Here is a 21957-nt window from a genome sequence, read left to right on the forward strand (position 1 = left end):
TACACTTTAGTTACTTGTACATTACTGTGATTTCTTAGTTAGTCATTAAGAAACTCTTCTACTGAATAATATGGTCTTTTAGATAAATGAGCTTTTGTCATTTTACGGAACTTGAGAAAGGATGTTGCAGATTTAAGTTGTAAAGGGAGATGGTTGTATAGTTTTTTTGCGGAATATAGTATAGATTTCTTTACTAACTCAGAAGACGGGATCGGTAAATAGACATCAAAAGTTGAATTTCTGGTGGAGTAGTCATGATGAGGCCTTGCTGGAAAGACATGCATGTGTTTACGAATTAAGCAAACAGTTTCTAAAATATACAAAGATGGAAGGGTTAAAATTTCGTGATCTTTAAAGTAACTTCTGCAATGGGTTGTTCTTCTGAGGCCAAACAGATATCTTATTGCTCTTTTTTGTAATTTGAAAATAACATCAAATTGGGCAGCTGTACTAGACCCCCAAAAAGGAAGACCATATCGAAGATGAGACTCGAATAAAGAAAAATATGTTATTTTCGAAGATGCTAAATTGAGTTCCTTCGAAACAGATCTTATGGCATAGCAGGCCGAGGCGAGTTTCTTACTTAACAAATCGATATGAAGGGACCATTTGAGGTTGCTGTCTAAAAGAATACCAAGAAATTTTACAGAATCAACGGTAGAGATCTGGCTGCTATTCACAAGCAGGGGTTGAAGAGCACCTTTATATGATAATGCTACCGTTTTATCCACGTTAAAGGAGAGTAAATTAGAGTCAGACCAGGTTTTTATCGTAAGAAGATCAGAAGTTATAGTTGCATGAAGAGTTGCAATAGTTGAGTTGCTCCAAGTGATACTGGTATCATCAGCAAAAAGAAAAATTTTTCCATCGATTTTTAAATTAGTGATGTCATTTATAAAGATCAGGAAAAGTAGAGGACCCAATACTGAACCTTGTGGTACTCCACATATAATGTTTTTGAGACTAGAGTCAGTATCATTTGCTCTAACCAATTGTTTCCTATTATCTAAGTAAGATTTAAACCAATTCAAAGAAATACCTCGAATTCCATAGTAATTAAGTTTTTTAATCAAAATGTTGTGATTTACACAATCAAAAGCTTTGGAATAGTCACAGAAAACAGTGGCAGTATAAAGATTATTGTTTAGTGCTTGGTAAACCTCGTGAAGTACAGAAAACATGGCATCAGTTGTACATTTATTAGTTAAGAAGCCGAACTGATTTTGTGATAAAATATTGTTATCAAAGAGAAAGGACATAAGTCGGGTTTTTATGAGCCTCTCAATAATTTTGGAGAGTACCGGTAGTAGGGCAATAGGTCTATAGTTGCAGGCATTAGATTTTTCGCCACCTTTATGAAGAGGAATAATAATGGCTGTCTTTAGGCACTCTGGAAATTTACCGTTTTCAAAGGAATCATTAATTAGTGACACGAGGAGTTCTAACACATTATCTGTGAGATTTGAGAAGATTTTTATAGATAGTCCATCAGTACTACAAGATGATTTGCTTTTGATACTATTGATCGTTTGGATCAATTCAGATTTATAGATTGGTCTTATAAAGAATGAATTCGAGACAATTTCTGAATTAGGGAGATAGGAAATGGGATCTTGTTGAGACTGAATAGTGGATGTTATATTTTTACTCACGTTAATGAAGTATTCGTTTAGATTTTCAGGGTTTGGAAGGGCAAATGTTTGAGCTGCGTGGGTTTTGTTTCGAAGATCGTTTATTATGGACCAAGTTTCTTTTGCAACACTTTTGGAGCTTCCCAGACGATTTTGATAGTAGGCTTTTTTAGCTAATTTGATGAGTTTTAAGTATGTGACTCTGTAATTGGTGATATATTGAGTGACAGAGACGTTGGTAGTAAATTTCTTGATATAAAGTAGTGAACGCATATTTTTTGCTGATATGCGGATACCTTTGGTAGTCCAGGGTTTGCGACGTTTTGGCTTAATCGTAATTAAAGGAAATGCCTTATTGAAGATACAGACAAGCTTCTCCAAAAAATCACTGAAATTATAGTCCACGTCCGTAGAAGGAAAATGCCAGTCAGAAGTTAAACATAAATTTTGAAATTTATGAAAATTCCGAGCGGAAAAAATCCTACCTAAACGTCGGGTTTTCGAGGAGGGTTTGCTGAAGATGTTAAATTTCGTATATACTGCTTCATGATCCGATAGTTCCGCATTAATAACTGTAGAGCAAACATCAAGGGGTGAGAAATCGGAGACAATATAATCAATTATGGTAGATGTAGTTTTTGTAATCCTTGTAGGAGAATTAACGTGCATGGAGAGACCATATGATTCAAATATGTTGACCAAGAACATTTGGGTAGCACAAGCAGCAGCATAATTTATGTTGAAGTCTCCGCATATAATTTTTCTGCTTTTGTGAGGCAAGTCATCTAACAAATTTAGCAGGTTCTGAAAAAATAGTTCCACGGAAGAGTCAGGTGATCTATAGATGCAAATAATGTAAAGATTAAGATTTTTATTAAAAACTAAGGAAAATTCAAAGAAGGCTTCATTCAACAAAAAGTCATATTTTGTTATCAGAGAAAAATCATTGTTTGCAGAAAGAATTAGGGTGCCTCCTTGAGCTGAGTTTGGACGATCATACCTAGCAATTGTGGTATAATTCTCTACAAAAAAAGGCTCGTTGACTGCAAGCCAGTGTTCTGTAACAGCAACTATCTGGGGAAATCCTAATTCCTCTAGAAACAAAAACAATTCGTCAGTTTTATTTCTTATAGAACGAATATTAATCAGAACCATACTAAAGTTGTCATCACTAAAATTATTCGAGGTTTCTAGTTCCTCAGAACACGTCGTATTATTTAAAAATTTCGTCTTGGAGAGCTAGTGGAATAATAATTTCGGTGACATTCCCTTGATTTTTGCAGGTGAATAATTCTTTCCGAAGTGAGAAAAGACCTAAAAGCAGCAAGATCAGCGTCTACTTCATCTGCACCGATTCCATAAGCATCGTTGAATTCTAGAAGAATTTTTCTTAGATCTTCATTCTTAGTCGGAAGTCCTTCGGAAGCCAGAAAGAGTTTAACACTTGTGTTGGTATACCCATCATAAAATACTGATGCAGGTTGGTCGTGTAGAAAAGCAAGATGAATTTTAATGGCCTTCAAGATATCCGGTTCCCTTAATCTGGCTAAAAGATATCGACTATTCGAGTTATTGGTCAATCTAACTCTTGGTGGGGTCAAAGGATCCAGATTTATCGATGGTTCTAAAGTATCCTTCTTAATGAAATTAATATGAGAACGGAAAGGATCTTTAGATTTGCACATTGCAATGGCCTGCTTGTCTGTCAGTATATTTGTGGTATCAACTTCATTCTTGTTGTTACTTGGAATGGTAATTGGATTTTCCAAGTTAACCGTGCTTCTGATGTTCTTCTGATTTATATCTGTCTCAGATGAAGTCGTTGGTTCGGAGTATAAGGATTCTGTAGACCACTTAACGTTTACACCCGGTGGCCAAATTTCTTTATTAAATAATAAGTCAATAGATGTTTTAGACTTAATACCTATTTTGAATGAGGAGCCAGTATCTGAGTTGGCATCTTTAAGGAGGGCGTAACATCTTATAAATTCCTTGATACCTAGCTTCTCTTTAATGTAATGAACTACTTGTATAGGTGTGTATATTGGGGCTAAGTTGCTAATGACGACAAAGTGACATTTATCTTGTGCAATTTTTGTTTTTTTGACTGTACTGGTTTCAAAATGCTGGGTGTCTTCAGTTTGGGTACTTGAAGTGGCATATACTATGTTTTTCTTCGATACCTCTTTCTTCGTTGGTATAGTAGGTAGTTTGTTGGAAAGATTATACATTTGATTAGATATTTCACTGATGTGTGAAGAGAGCCTCTCTAATCCCAACTTTATCTCAGATGAATGTGTATCTTGGACTTGTATTTTAATCGTGTCATTTGAACAGCCGAAAAAAACTGACGATATATTGAAAATATCTTGTTCCATCTGCCTTATGGATTTTAAAAGATACTCAGGATTTAACAAGCTATTTAATTTATGAATCTCGTCAATTTTTTTTGTAAGATAGTCTAATTTGTCGTCATTTTTTGCTAATAAATCATATGTCTCTATAAATACAGGCAAATTATCTGTGAGTTTTTTAGTAACTTGAAGTAAGGCGTCAAAGTTCTCTTGTGGTATTTGATTTTTTGTTAAATTTGTTACTTTTTCATTTAAACATCTGAGGCTAGGTGAATCACATAATGTACAGAAATATTTTAAATGGGCATTTTTTGGATCTAGTAGAGTTTTTGAGACGGTTTTATTGAGACCAGAACACTTGAGACAAAAATATCGTCTACAGTCCCCATGACAACGTATCTTATATTTGTCGTTTTCGGAAAATTCAATCAAGCAAATATCACAATTGTAGATCATGGTGGTCAAGGTTAAGCAATATTTAATTGGGTCGTTGAATGTTAAAAAAGTAAACAAAATGTAGAATAGTCAAACAAATCTGGTAACACTTACAACGAGTTTAGTTACACAACACTCCAAAACAATAACAAAAACACTTAAACAAATTTGAGTAAGTCGGTCGTGATGACAACCAAAACAAAACACAACTGGTCACATCGACGACTGAAAACGAACTGAATTATTAACTGAATTATTTGTACAGGGTGTCCAAAAACAATTTTTTTTAATAAAATTAATTGACACAAAAAGAAGAATGTATGTAATAATGCAATTTATTTAATTTAAAATAAATTTTACTGCTGTCAGAAAATAGAAAAAAATGTATTTAACAAATAAACATTGCTTTTCGCTTAAATTCAATGTTCAAACTGCCACCAAAAGCAGTGTTTATAGTGTTTATTTGTTAATGTTGTTCTGAAGCTATGAGATCTCTAACGCGAGAATTTTAATGTCACCATTGCATGTGGTTGTCTTTTTAAAGACAGATCACATGCTATGATTTTTTTGTGACGGATATTCTTGAGTTGGGGTTGATTTCATGTAATCGAATGAACTATCTTTCAGTAAAGTCGTCCCAGGAACGCAACTCATAAATATTGGCAATATCATTTTAAAGTCTTCTACTTTAAAATGTATCATATGTATCTGAATTGCCGATATAAATGAGTCAAATTAAATAAATTATTAGAAGAATTTTTTTACTAAGCAACAACATTTTTGTTTATATTAATAGTATTTTGTATTTTGACAACGGCACCCGATTTGGGCGTCGAAACGTTAATAAAAATCATTTTTTAATAATATTGTGGCTTATTTCCCATTCTAAATAGTTAAAAGTGTTTATTTGTGAAATAAACATTGGTTTCTGTTTTCTGAGAGCAGTAAAATGTATTTTGGATTCAATATATTACATAAATTCTTCTTTTTGTGTCAATTATTTTAATCCAAAAACAATTTTTTTTGGATACCCTGTATAAATAAGTATGTTAATGTTTATATCACTATATCGAGAATTGAATAGTCTTTCAAATGGGCTAGCATACGACGACTATTTTCATTAAAAAAAATCAATGATTACGTCATCACGCCCAGATGGATGACGTCACTAGTATGATATATTATGCCAAACAAATCATAATTTAAAAATAAAAATCGACCTGTTTTGGGATTTTTCCCTAAAGTTGCCGGCTTACGAAATAACGAATTATTCCTTTCATTTGCTCCATACTGTATAAAGGTATCCTTTGAAAAACCAAATTACTTTAAAATATCACTTAACTTATTTTGAAGGTATGCAAAAGCTTAATTAATTTTTTCCGCTCTCCCATTTTCTCTGCGTATATGTTTTGTTTTTTTTAGTTAGTCATAATATTTGTTGTTAAATTTAGGTGACATAATAATATGTATATAGGGTAGCGAAAAAGTATGGAAACACGGTAATTTCTCGGAAACCGCTAGAACGATTTTTAATTACGTTGGTAATTACGTTGTTGTCAAATCATCCGTTTTTATGGAAATCTAATGAACTTTCTTATTTCAAGTGGAATACCCTGTATATTTTTTGCATTTTGAAGTCTTTAAGAAATACTGATTATGACCAAAAAAGGTCTTTTGTAATATTTCTCGTTAATCGTTCCTAAGTTAATCGTTTCCGAGTTGTAAACAATTTAAAACTGAAAAAAATCGAAAAATGACGATATTTAAGGTTCAAAGACACAAATAAAAAAAATTATTTTTGAAACTGCGAAGTGCCTAAATTCAAGTTCAAACCTTTTTATCAGTTACAGATAAGTAATTTGTTCTTATTTCATTTTAAAACATTGTTTTTTAGTTGTTAATGCAGCCCGATCGCACGTTCTCTCATATGCACTTCATTAACAATTAAAAAAAAAACAATGTTTTAGAATAAAACGTGCAGAAAATTCTTATAGGGAGCTGATAGAAGAAGGTTTGAACTTAAATTTAGGTATTTCGTAATTTCAAAAATTGTTTTTGAAGTTATACTTCTTTACCGGCGATAGAGGGTGATTTTTTTATATGTTAAAACCTATCAGCCCGGCGCATGCGCATTATAACTTTGTTCTGATTGGACGTTCAAATGACATGTCAAAAATTATCCGATATGGCAGCTGTGGTTTGGAGGTAAAGGTAAAGGTAAACAAATGTATAATATATTAGTTTTATTGTTGTGAGGACAGAAACAAAAAAGTTTATAATATTGTAGTGACTTCTAAATAGTTTTTAAAAGCAACAGGTACGTAATAATTGTTAATGTATCATGGATATAAACCTACCTATTTGATCTGCCAAAATACATAGTATGTAATACTTTTATTTATATAATTTGATTACCATCAAAATTTCTATCAATATTCACCTAATATATTGTTTTTTTACTCTATGTTTTGTTGTATTTTTTCAATTCTAAATCATTTCAATTCAAAATTAAAATAATTTGATCAATTTTCAAAATATCACAAGTTTAATCCGTTTAGTTAGTCGATCTTCGTAAATAATGACACATAGTGTCCGTGGCTAAGCGGAGAAGGCGAACGAATTCCAATACCAACCGCTCTTATCAGCGCTGATTCGAGTCCCAATAGAAACTTTCTTTTTTGTTTTTTTTTTAATACATTTTATGATTGTAAGTATGTATATGTATTATATAATTGTATTTTCAGAAATACGTATTTAGTTAAAAAATTTTTCGACAATTAATGTTCAGACATCATTTGTGGCTTGTTTAATGTGTTTGTGTGTGTTTTATTCTTTTATTATTTTAATTTTTGGCACTGTTCTAATAAAAATGTTTGAGAAGTAGTAAGTATAAATTAGTTTAATATTTAAACAAAATATAAATAAAAAGTATATTAATTTCGTTTAAATCATATAATAGAAGTATAACTTCTTACGTGCGTACAAAGTACACACACATTCTTTTTTTTTTTTTATTTGTGTTTTTGAACCTTAAAATCGTAATTTTTCGATTTTTTCTGTTTTAATTTTTTTATAACTCCGAAACGATTAACTTAAGAGGAAAATTACAAAATACCTTTTTTGTTCCCAGTGTTTTGGTACCAAAAGACCATGTTGTTTAATTTTTTTTTAATAAATGTAGCAATAACTCCGATATTATGGCATTTAGGTATAGGGAATATAACATGAAAAATAATCAGTATTTCTTAAGGAGTTCAAACGCAACAAATATACAGGGTGTTCCATTTGAAATAAGAAAGTTCATTAGATTTGCAGAAAAACGGAAGAATTGACAACAATGTAATTACCACCATAATACCGGCCGCATTAGAAGACCCTTACCCACCAAAATTTATAAAAATCGTTCTAGCGGTTTTCGATAAATTACCATGTTTCCATACTTTTTCGCTACCCTGTATATTTTCTTAAGGACACATCGATTTTCATATAGATTTTTCAGAAAATATGCCTTCTAATTTCTAAATTTCTAAAAATGAGAATATATTTTACTGTATATATGCAGTATATACAGCGTGTCTACTTAAGTTGGAAACATATGGGAAACTTTTTTATTATTAATTTTACGAAAAAAAGTTATTCTTTATAAAAAGTTCTGCATACCCCAAAACCTAAGATTCAATCATCAGATATAAAATTTTCTCAATATTATACGAGGTATGTCAAAAAATATGAATTTCGGTCAAGGGTAAAGTACCTTTATATCTCTCAATATCGAAAATTCTTATGATAAAAAGTTGTTTGAAATTAAAAACTAAGATCAAATATGCAATTACATGCTTCTAATTGAAAAACAAATTTTTTCTCAAATTTATGGTTACCCAACATCGTTTTTAATTATTACAAATATGATAACTCGTTTATTATTCATTTTACGAAAAAAAGTTATTCTTCATAAAAGCTTTGCATGGTCTAAAATCTAAGACACAACCATGATATATCAACTTTTATTAATTTTATACGAGGTGTGTCAAGAAATATGAAATTCGTTCAAGATTATAGTACCTTTATGTTTCACAATATTTCAATTAGAAGGATGTTATTGCAAATTGAAACATAGTTTTTAATTCTAAACAACTTTGTTAATAACCGTTTTCAATATTGTGAAAAATAAAGGTACTTTACTCTTGAGTGAAATTCATATTTTTTGACATACCTCGTATAAAATTAATAAAATGTGATATCCGATGGTTGCATCTTCGGTCTTAGGATATACAGAGCTTTTTATAAAGAATACTTTTTTTTCGTAAAAGTAATAATAAAAGAGTTATCGTATGTGAAATAAATAAAAACAAAGTTAGTATCAATATATTTGAGAAAAATTTGGAAAATATTTTTTTCCAATTAGAAGCATGTAATTGCATATTTGATCTTAGTTTATATTTCCAAACAACTTTTCAAAATAAGAATTTTCAATATTGAGAGAAATAAAGGTACTTTATTCTTGAACGAAGTTCATATTTTTTGACATACCTCGTATAATATTTAAAACATTTGATATCTGATGATTGAATCTTAGGTTTTAGAGCATGCAGAACTTTTTGTAAAGAATAACTTTTTTTCGTAAAATCCATAACAAAAAAGTTTCCCATATGTTTCCAACTTAAGTAGACACGCTGTATGTATATATTGGGACCGTGCAAGTTCGGCAAAGCGACCCCTATTTCTACGCTCTGTACTTTTATTCGCACTTTTAATTATATTGGCCAATTATATTAGTCCTGGTTACTGGATAATTGTCAAGGCCATAGTCCAAAAAAATAATAAGAAGAAAAAATAAGATTCAGGTTATGTTATGAAAACGTAAACAATTGTATGTAGTAAATAAAATTAGTTATTAAAATGCAGTACTGCAAGCAAAATACAATTAATTAAATTTACATATCAATATTGTGGAGCAATATATAATTTTTCTGCTTCAATGACAGAAGGTATGAAATATACGTCAATTTGACAATTTCAATTGACAATATGAATTATTTAAGATATTTGCAATATTTCTCCGCGACTCGCGCACGGTCGTTTCTCGTTTCCCTTCCAAGTACTTGCACACCGCGAATACTGTATATATGTATTATATGCAGTGCTGGAGCTACGAGGGATGGGGACGGGGGGACGGCAAGGTCCAAAATGAAAGAAAACAATTGTTGAAACATAAACATATACAGTGTGTCCACGGTTGGGGTGCCCAAGAGGAAAAACTTTTTTTATTTCCAATTTTAGCGAAAAATGTCATTCTTGATAAAAAGTTTTGCTTGTTCTAAAACCCCATAAAACGAAATAAAATTAAAGTTTTTCAAATCCTGCTTAATTTGGTAGCCAATTTTATGTAAATCCTATAAATTTTTGCACTAAGTTCGAAATCGTAACAATAATCTAGTGTTGCCAAGCCACAATGTAGCTTAGTAACTGTCAACTCCGATAAATAATTTGCGAATTGTCATTTTTCTCGACAATGTTAGCATTGAATAAAGAATTTATCTTGAGATAAATTTCATTATTAAAATTATTGGATTAATAATTATTTAATTAATCAATAATTGGATGATTCAAGGAGAACGACAAAGTCTGGCTTCATAGTCCAGAGAAGCGAAAGGGTTGTTCTCCCAAGTTATTATTGTTACAATTTCGAACTTAGTGCAAAAATTTATAGGGATTTACATAAAATTGGCTATAAAATTAACCAGGATTTGAAAAACTTAAATTTTTATTCCATTTTATGGGGTTTTAGAACAAGCAAAACTTTTTATCAAGAATGACATTTTTCCCTAAAATTCAAAATAAAAAAGTTTTTTCTCTAGGGCACCCTATCCGTGGACACATTGTATTAGCTGACACGAAACTTAAACCATAGACAGACAAATTCAACCCAATAAACCCGCTAGTTAGGAAAATTAAGTGAACTTAATGCATTTAAGTTATTCTTTTTCTCATGATCATCTTTCAGTGCGTCACAGTTTTTCGATTTCTCTCTAACGCATTAAATTGTATGTGACAGAAAAAAAGGCACGTCGCTGAATACTTTGGTAATTATTCTAGTTCGGTGATTATTCTAGTTGTCGATAGATGGCGCCATAATCAAAAAAGTATTATTTATTAAATACAATAATAATATTATCAATATAATCTGTACAATTTATAAGACTATACAAATGAAAGAAAATACCATTTTATAAATGCAATAGACACAATTGATTTGGTTTTATTCCAAATTGAAAATAAAATTTGACAACTGTCAGATTTAACTAAAATGTCATGTTAGAATAAATGTCATAAATGTGTATTATCACGGGCTTACCTTTTTTTCTATAATTTGTGACGCACTGAAAAATGTTCATGAAAAGGAGAATATTACTTATATTATCTTTTATGTAGTTTGGGTTTATCTTTTTTATGTCTTTTGGTTAGTGTTTCATTGGAAATTCCCAAAAGACAAATGTCTAGATCCGCCACTGAATATATATGTTAACAATTTTTCCATTTATACATTATCTGTGTATTTAAAAGCTGAAATCTTTTTTGGATGCTATCTCCACTAATGCAGGTTAGCCTTACTGACAGGTTAGTTTTTGTGGCAAATGTTTGACTGTCCTCTCTTGCTTGTGTAAATTCTTCGAAGTCTAGTCCGTTTTCTGATATGTATCATACAGGGCAGTTTTTTCTTCCAATATAGCATCTTACTTTGAGAAGATTGGTATTATTACGAGATTTGCAGCTAAATAAGCTGGATGGAACTTATGACGACGACCAATACAACGAAATGATAAAGGATAAAAATATATACATGGATTGTGGGGACATTTTCTAAACCTAGAAATCCTTAAACATTATTGGATATACTAGCTCAATATAAAGCACATATTAGATAAATGTCAGAATAGACTTTATTAAAAAGGCTGGGCTGAAAGGACAACATTTAATTAGGAATGCTCTACAATAGACCTCTTAAGTTGAGTAGAAAAATGGTTAAGTGCCCATTCTTATTAAACCTAACCTGTGTTTCAATGTTTCTTTATTTATTTATTTTTATCTAATAATCCTTAGTATTTTGTTGCTTCAATTTTTCTATGTATAAGTATTCTGTTGTTTGTTCCTGCTTGTCTTTCTTTCTTGAAATTCTACGCCTGATCAATAAGATTATTGATTGCTTGATAGGTATAATTCAGGTTGCTTTGTTTATATCCAGGTGTGCAAAGAAGGTCAAACTTATTAAGACAGTCAAACAGAATTCATTAAAAATTCCTTGTTCTTGGTGGTATTTTTGATAGAGCGGGTGTCAATTGTTCTTGATAATTGTTCTGTTATATCTATTTGGTCATTCATTATACAGGGTGTTTCATTGGTAAAGTAACATACGTTAACTGTAGAAAGAGGATACTCAGGCGGTCTCAAAATACCATACTTAATGGGTCTTACTCCATTAATAACAAAGATACTGGGTGTTTTATCTATTTTGCCATTTTCTTAATTGGTTCATAACTTTTTGACCACACTGTATATTTATTTTATATTTGGCTCGCAAATATCATTTCAGGCGTACAATAAATTAATTTATTTACAATTGTAAAAAATCTAGGTACGGCTTAAAAAATTTTGGAAAAATGTTCCGACCCCAAAACAACACCCTGTACATTAAATTTTTTTAAAATGGATTTTTCACTTGAAAAGAGGATAAAAAATAAATTCAGTGGTATACTTTAAATTTTCGGCAAAATGATTTTTCTGGTGAAATTTGGAATTTGAATTCTGAAATTAAGTGAATTGCGAGAGCTCTAAATAGAAAAAAATTGAAATACAGCTTACAACTTGTCAACCACACTGTATATTGATTTTATATTTAACACGCGAATATTCTTTTAGGTGTCCAGTCAATTAATTTAATTACAATTATAAAAAATCCAGGTCCGGATTAAAAAATATTGTATAAATGTTCCAACCCAAAAAAACACCTTGTATATTAAATTTTTTTAAAATGGATTTTGCATTTGAAAAGAGGATGAAAAACAAAATTAGTGGTATACTTTGAATTTTCGGCAAAATGATTTTTCTGGTAAAAATTTGAATTTGAATTCTGAAATTATGTGAATTGCGAAGCTCAAAGTAAAATAAATTAAAATATGACTTAATTTTAATTAATACCATTATTTAATCTAAATTGGTAAAATATTAACATTTGCACACATAACAATAATTTTTGATGACCCCCCTCTGTGGCTCAGTGGTAAGAACGCCTACCTTTGGATCGAAAGGTCCGAATGGTCGTTAGTTCGAATCTCACCAGGGTCAGACATTTTTCGTTTATTATAAATTAATAAATGAAAATAGTTTCTGTCCTTGTGGGATCGGTACTCACCGGAGGGACCGCAGACGTTCGGATACAATTAGCGTCTCTTTGCAAAGACAATGACGTCGACTTTGCAATGTAACAAGACACTTACTCAACACACACAGTACACATGACGCTAGGTACCTAACTACAAAAATTTACCGTACCTACGTATAAATTTAGTTTTGAATAGTGATTATGCTGCAAATTTTCGCTGTGTTGTTATAATTTTTAGCTATTTTGTTGATTAAAGTGATGTATTCTTTATTGACCCTTTATTATTTATTCATTATTTAAAGATGAATATTCGCCAAAAACTATTTTTCACAAATAATAAAGAAACACTAAAATATTAACATTTTACCAATTTAGACTAAATAATGGTATTAATTAAAATTAAGTCGCATTTTAATTTTTTCTACAAGAGCTCTCGCAATTGACATAATTTCAGAATTCAAATTCAAAATTTTACCAGAAAAATCATTTTGTCGAAAATTCAAAGTATACCACTCATTTTGTTTTCATCCTCTTTTCAAATGCGAAATCCATTTTAAAGAAAATTAATATACAAGGTGTTTTTTGGGTCGGAATATTTACACAATATTTTTTAAACCGGACCTGGATTTTTTATAATTGTAAATAAATTAATTGATTGCACACCTAAAAGAATATTCGCGTGTTAAATATAAAATCAATATACAGTGAGGTTGACAAGTTGTAAGCTGTATTTCAATTTTTTCTACTTAGAGCTCTCGCAATTCACTTAATTTCCGAATTCAAATTCAAAATTTCACCAGAAAAATCATTTTGCCGAAAATTCAAATTATACCAGCGAATTTAGTTTTTCATCCTCTTTTCAACTGAATAATCCATTTTAAAAAAATTTAATGTACAGGGTGTTGTTTTGGGGTCGGAACATTTTTCCAATATTTTTTAATCCGGATCTGGATTTTTACAATTGTAAATAAATGAATTTATTGTACACCTTAAATGATATTTGCGTGCCAAATATATAATAAATATACAGTGTGGTTAAAAAGTTATGAACCAATTAAGAAAATGGCAAAATAGATAAAACACCCAGTATCTTTGTTATTAATGGAGTAAGATCCATTAAGTATGGTATTTTTGAGATCGCCTAAGTGTCCTCTTTCTACAGTTAACGTATGTTACTTTCCCAATGAAACACCCTGTATTTCTTTAAATTGCTCAAAGAACTACTTTTTTAATTTGTATATCGTATTGTTCTGTCGGGCTCTGGGCCAGTGATAATTAAGCGATTAAACTTTTTTTCTCTTAATTTACATTGTCTTTTATCCACTATTTTAAAACCGAAGATATTGCTCTTAATCTTATATCAAGACCACTCAAAATTCTTTATCTCCATTGTATAGTATTATACGTCTTTCTTTCAATATTCTGTTTATACACTTATATACTAAAGTCGTCCTCTTGTACCTTACGGTGTCAAGGTAAGTGGAGAAATCAGACGTCTCCATGCCTTTCGGTCAGTAGCTGGTCTCTCTGCCTTTCTCCACCCAATATCTTTTTTGTGCAAGCCTTTCTGTTTATACACTAGTTTCAAAAGTTATCACCTAAAATTATGCTCATTTTCATAGTTGTTTTTTCGTGAACATATTAACGGATTCTGCTATTTTTTTTATTATTTTACATTTTTTCTTGGTATTTACACAGTTGGCAAAGGTTTACTCAAACTTCTTTTTTGAATTTATACCGGGTGGAAGAAAAGAAATGTGTTTCTTATGTTAAGTTTGAGCCACTCTGTAGGGAGGACAAGGTACAAAGTGTTGGTATACATCAAAAAGTAAGTACGGATTTGTTGTCTTTATTATTATTATTACAGATTTTCTTTCTTTGAACACTTGGTTCTTTTCCCTCTTCATATAGGAAATAATTTCATGATAAGACATGGTCACCTCACGTATCGCATGTGGTTACCCCATATTTAAGTGAAGTAAATATTGAGAAATTGAATTAGCACCTTTATAGTCTCAACATGACTCCTATTGATCACTTATGGGATATTGTCGGTGTACAGTTAAGATTTCGTCAGCCCCTCCCTGTTTTCCATCAAGATATAGAAACTATGGTTACTGCTATCTGAAACTCCATAGACCAAGTTCAAATAACCTGTTTAATATCCAGCATGCCTAGGCGATGTAAAGATGTTATTAGAATAATGCCTGGTTGCACCAACAGATCTTAAGCTCCAGCTTGCCTAAGCTCTGCTTATAGATAGGGCCTTCTTGAGTATCAGTTACCTTGCACCATAATTTTAGATTCTTGCCTTATTATCAATTATATCTATTATTATATTATGGTATTCTTATTGTAATATATTATAATTATGTTATATTAATTCTTATGATATTCTCGACTTAAGCTTAGGATCTGTTGGTGCAACCGGGCATAAGAGGAACAGCACGCGATATTAGTTATTAGTTTACGTTATGTTTCTTTTTGTTAACTGTTCTTATTTATTATCGTTAAAGTTTCAGTTAAAACAAATGATCTTCTTCTTCTTTTTTTCTTTTATATAGGCAGTACTGCCTGTTTTTCTTCAACGGTACCTTTCATTGTGTCCCTAAATTGTCATTCCATCTTTTCCTTGGGCGTCCTTTCTATAGTTCTTCTGCCTAACGGTGACTTGTCCCTTATTCTTACTATTCTTGATTCAGACGTCCTGCTTATGTGTTGATTCCACTCTTCTTTTATGTTCTTTACCCAGGTATTTATGTTCTCTACCCCACATATGAGTCTGATTTCCTCACTTGTTACCCTGTCCTGTAGCCCTTTTCCAGCAATCCTTCTTCATTTCTTTCATCTTCATTTCGTCTTTGTGTTTTGCTTGTATCTGGTCTTTTTTCGGCCGTGTAAGTCATAACTGGTCTAATAACTGACTTATATATTCGGGCCTTTGTTTCCACTCTTAGGTGTTTGTTTTTCCAAATTGTGTCGTTTAGGCATCCGGCCGTTCTACTGGCTTTAATTATTTGGTCTTTTACCTCTTCTTCGATATTGTTGTCGGCTGATAGATTAATTCCCAGGTATTTGAAAGTCATTACTTGTATAATTTGACTGTCTAACTCTAATTTGCATCTTATTGGTTCTTTGGATATTATTAAGCTTTTTGTTTTTGTGGCTAATATTTTCATATTCATTTCTTTTGCGTTAATGTTGAATTCGCGCAGTAATCTTTGTAGGTCGTCTTCGCACTCTGCTACTAATACGGTGTCATCATCGGTGTAACAGAGTATTTTTATCTCTCTATCGCCCATTTTGTACCCTCTTTTTTTTCTTCACTTGTTTTATTATTGCATCCTTATGTTAAACAGTAACCAACATTATCCAATATCCAACATTATGTAAAACAAATGTTAAAGAGTAAAACCGTATATTTTCTTTGTTTTCAAAGATATCAGAGAAATTAAAAAATTAAAATGTTCACAAAATATGAGACTACATCATAATTTCGGTGTATACCCACCTTTGTACCTTTTCCTCCCTACAGGGTGTCTCAAACTTAAGAAAAACATTTCTTTTCTTCCATCCAGTATAAGTACAAAGAAGAAATTTGAATAAAACTTTGCCCAATTGGGTAAATACCAAAGAAAAATCTAAAATAATAAAACAAATTAGCAGAATCCGTTAATCTGTTTACGAAAAAATAAATTATGAAAATGAACATAATTTTAGGTGATGCATAACTTTTGAAACTATACAGGGTGTAACAAAAATACAGGTCATAAATTTAATCACATATTCTAGGACCAAAAATAATTCGATTGAACCTAACTTACCTTAGTACAAATATCCACATAAAAAAAGTTACAGTCCTTTTAAGTTACAAAATGAAAATCGATTTTTTTGAATGTATCGAAAACTATTGGAGATTTTTTATTGAAAATGAACACGTGGCATTTTTATGGCAGTATCATCTTAAGAAAAAATTATAGTGAAATTTGGACACCCCATAAAAATTTTATGTGGGTTTTGTTCCTTTAAACCCCCCAAACTTTTGTGTACGTTCCAATTAAATTATTATTGTAGTACCATTAGTTAAACACAATGTTTTTAAAACTTTTTTGCATCTTAGTACTTTTTCGAAAAGTCAGTTATTATCGAGATATTTCGAATATTTGTCAAATCCACCACATATTTGTATATGGTCAAGTACGATTATGGACACTTGGTAATAATATGAACATATATTTATGATTTACATTTTTAGGGATATTTTGAACCATATTAAAAAAGAAGTCACATCTCGATAAAAGGTGCCTTTTCGAAAAAATACAAAGAGGCAAAAAAGTTTTAAAAACACTGTTTTTAACTAATGGCACCGCACTAATATTTTAATTGGAACGTACACAAACATTTGCGGGGTTTAAAAGAACAAAACCCCCATAAAATTTTTATGTAAACATATTGAAAAATAAGCCTCAACTCGATAAAAACTGCCTTATCGAAAAAATACTAAGAGGCAAAAAAGTTTTAATAATATTGAATTTAACTAATGGTACCACAATAATAATTCAATTGAGACGTACACAAAAGTTTGGGGGGGGGGGGTTAAGGGAACAAAATCCCCATAAAGATTTTATGGGGTGCACAAATTTCACTATAATTTTTCTTTAAGATTTTCCTGCCATAAGAATGTCACATGTCCATTTTCAATAAAAAATCTCCAATAGTTTTCGATATATTCGAAAAAATCGATTTTCATTTTGTAACTTCAAAGGGCTGTAACTTTTTTATGTGCATATTTGTACTAAGGTAAGTTAGATTCATTCGAACTATTTTTGGTCCCAGACTATGTGATTTAATTTATGACCTGTATTTTTGTTACACCCTGTATTTACTGTCAAATATTGATTGTGATCTCTGACTTGGTAGTTTTATTTTAAATCATTATCAATAAAATTTATGTTTATGTGTGAAATAACTGAAATGTAATAATACTACTATCTAATTTTTATAACTATGTAATATCATGTACCTTAATACGTTTCACCTTATCTTATTACACCTACAATAATTAGAATTTCATCTTCATTTAAATATGTTCATTTTACCTACTGCACTTAATCAGTAAACTGCAGTTAAAAATAATTACCATCTTGATCTTGTATGATTAGCCTTGTATTGATCTTGTATGATATAGCCTCAATCTGTTTGATTTTATATTTGTTCTCTCCGGTTTTTATCTACACACACCGGCAAAATTAACCGAACACCTTAAAAATGCAACATGTTTGATGTCTCGAATTTTCTAAACCAGTGGTCCGATTTGAGTGATTCTTGTAGTATGTTATAGCCTTATTATTTAAGAATATCGCTGTGATAATATTGTTATTAGACAGGTAAGTATCATTTCATACCGGGTGTACCAATCATACTGTGTCTTTTTCTTAAAGTTTGGAACACCCTGTGGAATATTCTAGCTTATGTAAAATATTAAAATTAAAACTCGATTGTAGAGTTAGGCTCTCTTAACATTTTCCTTTTCGATTCATTTAATTATGTGGGATAATAAAAAAGTTATGTGCGTTAACAACTATCCATGTTTTTCATCAATAAATCCTCATAGTAGGGGAGGAAAGTATGCTAAATTTGCAGTTACTCGAGCGTTATGGGGACCTATTGGATTGTGAAGAGTATGTTCTAAAACCAGAAAAAGGTTAAGTTAAGTTTTCCATATAGTGGGGGACTTTTCATTTTTTAATTTAATTTTCCATTTGAAACGATCGTTTTTTTCCGATTATAGCGCGATCTATCCATAATTCGAAAAAATGTGTCGAATAAAAGTTGCTTATTTTTACGTAAAGAATCCAAATCTGCAATAAAAATTGGGGCTCCTATTTAAGATTTTAAATTAAATTTCCCACCCCCACCTTCGTGGGGGCTCGTGTGTGGTGCTATTCGATAGATTTTTCTAAAATTTTGAATACGTGTATTTTGCAGTTTTTCGATCTGATGTTCATTTTTCATCGATGTTGTATATAAAATTTGTAAAAAAACATGCAAAAATAAATACTGAATATTACATACTTGATTCAAATGCATGTGCGCTCAGCGTTTGGCATTAAAACCCCTCCCTCGAAGCTAGTTCAGCTGAAATCCACGGGAGGTCGTCATTGTGACATCGCTTACATCACCTAGTAATTTATTTATTTAATACATCTATTGAATTATTGTGGGCTTGTTTATTAAACTAAGCAGATAATGATGGTAGGGGAGCCCAAGCGGGGATTTTTGCAGTTACTCGAGCGCGTCAAATTATCACATGGGGAGAAACCTTGTACCCTGTAAATGTACCTATACCATATATTGGTTCTTAACACCGGGGAATTCATTCCCCAAGAAGGGACCGAAAAAGAAATCTATTCTTAGAAAAACTCGAAATCGTCAGATTAAGATAAGGTAAGTTAAGTATTGTCTTTTTCATGATCATTTTTCAGTGTGTAACAAATGATAGGAAAAAGGGTAAGTCCGTGATAATACACATTTATGACATTTATTCTAACATGACATTTTAGTTAAATCTGACAGTTGTCACATTTTATTTCCAATTTGGAATAAAAACAAATCAAATGTGTTTCTTGCATTTATAAAATGGTATTTTCTTTGATTTGTATAGTCTTATAAATTATACAGATTATATTTGTAATATTATTATCTAATTAAAAAAAAATATTTTTTTATTATGGCGCCATCTATCGACAACTAGAATAACTAGAAGAAATGTTATAAAAATGTCACCGACGAAATGTAATCACCGACGTGCCTTTTTTTCTGTCACATACAATTTAATGCGTTAGAAAGAAATCGAAAAACTGTGACGCACTGAAAGATGATCATGAGAAATACTGTACATGCAAAATAGTGTATATTTCAAAAATCTGACGATTTGAGCGGGGCGTAAGAAAATGGGTGAGTCACAAAGTTTCACAAAAAAACGCGAATATTTCGCGAAGTAAACGTCAGATTGAAAAACTAAAAAATACGTGTTCAATATTTTTCAAAATCTATCGAATAATACTAAACACTAAACACGTCACCCCACGGAGCGGTGTTGGGAGTAAATTAAAAATTTTAAATACGATATTTCGCGAAATGAACATCAGATCGTAAAACTGCAAAATACACGTATTTAATATTTTTAAAAAATGTATCCTCCCTACCATCATTATCTGCTTAGTTTAATAAACAAGCCCACAATAATTCAATAGATGTATTAAATAAATAAATTACTAGGTGATGTAAGCGATGTCACAATGACGACCTCCCGTGGATTTCAGCTGAACTAGCTTCGAGGGAGGGGTTTTAATGCCAAACGCTGAGCGCACATGCATTTGAATCAAGTATGTAATATTCAGTATTTATTTTTGCATATTTTTGAAGTTATACTTCTTTACGGGCGTAATGACGGTGAAATTTTATATGGGAAAACCTAGCGACCGGGCGCATGCGCATTATAACTTTGTTCTGATTGGATGTTCAAATGACATGACAAAAATTATCCGATATGGCAGCTGTGACACAGCTGTGGGACTGTGCATGGTTTGGTTATAATGTATGCTTGTTGCGTTTTAAAATTTGTAGGAAGAGAAACAACAAACAAAAAGTTAGTTAATGGTTATACTGCCTTTTTAAATAGTTTTCATATTATATTTTTGGACTTATTTACATAGAAGAGATGATTGTTGCATGCCAATGTGAAAGCTCATCAAACTGTGCCTAGTATGAGTGCCGCAGATCTCGCTTATTCAAAGCTAAATAATCTTTCACTGGTAAGTGTTTTATAAATAGTTGATCAAATTTTGTTATGATATTTGAACATAGCCACTTCGCACGACGCAATTGATTGCGAAATTTATTAGTCGTTATACGGGCTCCGATACCTACCTTGAACCTACCAAAATACATAAGTAGTATGTAATACTTTTATTTTACACCTTAATATTCACCTAATATATTGTCTTCTTACCCTATGTTTTGTTGTATTTTTTCAATTCTAAATCATTTCAATTCAAAATCAAAATAATTTGATTTACATAAGTTAAAAATGTCAAAAGGTTAATCTGTTTAGTTAGACGATCTTCGCACATAATGACAAGCTGTGTCTGTAGCGCAGTTTTAATGCGGGTGAATCCCAATACAACGCAAATACCAGCCGCGTGGTAAGTTGGTTCGAATCCCAATAGAAACTTTTATTTTTTTATTTTTTTTTATACATTTTATGATTGTAAGTATATTTATTATATAATTTTATTTTCAGAAAATACGTATTTAGTTAAAAATTTTTCCGACAATTAATGTTCAGAAATCATTTGTGGCATTTTTAATGTGTTTGTGTGTGTTTTATTTTTTTATTATTTTAATTTTTGGCACTGTTTTAATAAAAATGTTTGAGAAGTATTAAGTATAAATTAATTTAATATTTAAATAAAATATAAATAAAAAGTATATTAATTTCGTTTATAATCATATAATCATATAATCATATAATAGAAGTATAACTTCTTACGTGCGTACAAAGTACACACACATTCTTTTTTTTACAAATTTTATATACAACATCGATGAAAAATGAACATCAGATCGTAAAACTGCAAAATACACGTATTTAATATTTTTCAAAAATTTATCGAATGGCACCAAATACAACCCCCCCCCCCCCAGAGGTGAGGTGGGGGATTACTTTTAAATATTGCGTTCCCATGGGAGCCCCATTTTTTATTGTAGATTTGGATTCTTGACGTAAAAATAAGCAACTTTTATTCGCAACATTTTTTCCAATTATGTGTAGATGGCGCTATAATCGGAAAAAACAATTGGTGGAAATGGAAAATTAAATTAAAAAATGGAGAATCCCACACTTTATGGAAAACTTATCTTAACTTTTTTTGGTTTTAGCACCCACTCTTCACAATCCAATAGTAGCCTAATAAAATAAAAAAAGTCAAAATGTAAATTCGTACAGGTTAAAACAAATTTTATATCAAAGTTTAGGTGGGTACAAAAGATATTTTCAAGAAAGTATCCAAATCATACAAGGGGATCATTGTTTAAATAATTAAAAAGGGGTCATTTTTGCAAAAAAATACTTTTCTAACTACTGAGGTAATTC

The 21957-nt window shown here is 30.9% G+C and overlaps 1 protein-coding gene across 1 annotated transcript in view; it reads left to right on the forward strand.

Annotated features, from left to right (window-relative positions):
- LOC114328866 (E3 ubiquitin-protein ligase rnf168) overlaps window positions 1-21957 on the forward strand; it is a 38210-nt gene that overhangs the window by 12617 nt on the left and 3636 nt on the right. The window lies entirely within an intron of this gene.

The sequence above is a fragment of the Diabrotica virgifera genome, chromosome 1 (assembly GCF_917563875.1).
Source record: "Diabrotica virgifera virgifera chromosome 1, PGI_DIABVI_V3a".
NCBI classification, from domain to species: Eukaryota; Metazoa; Arthropoda; class Insecta; order Coleoptera; family Chrysomelidae; genus Diabrotica; species Diabrotica virgifera.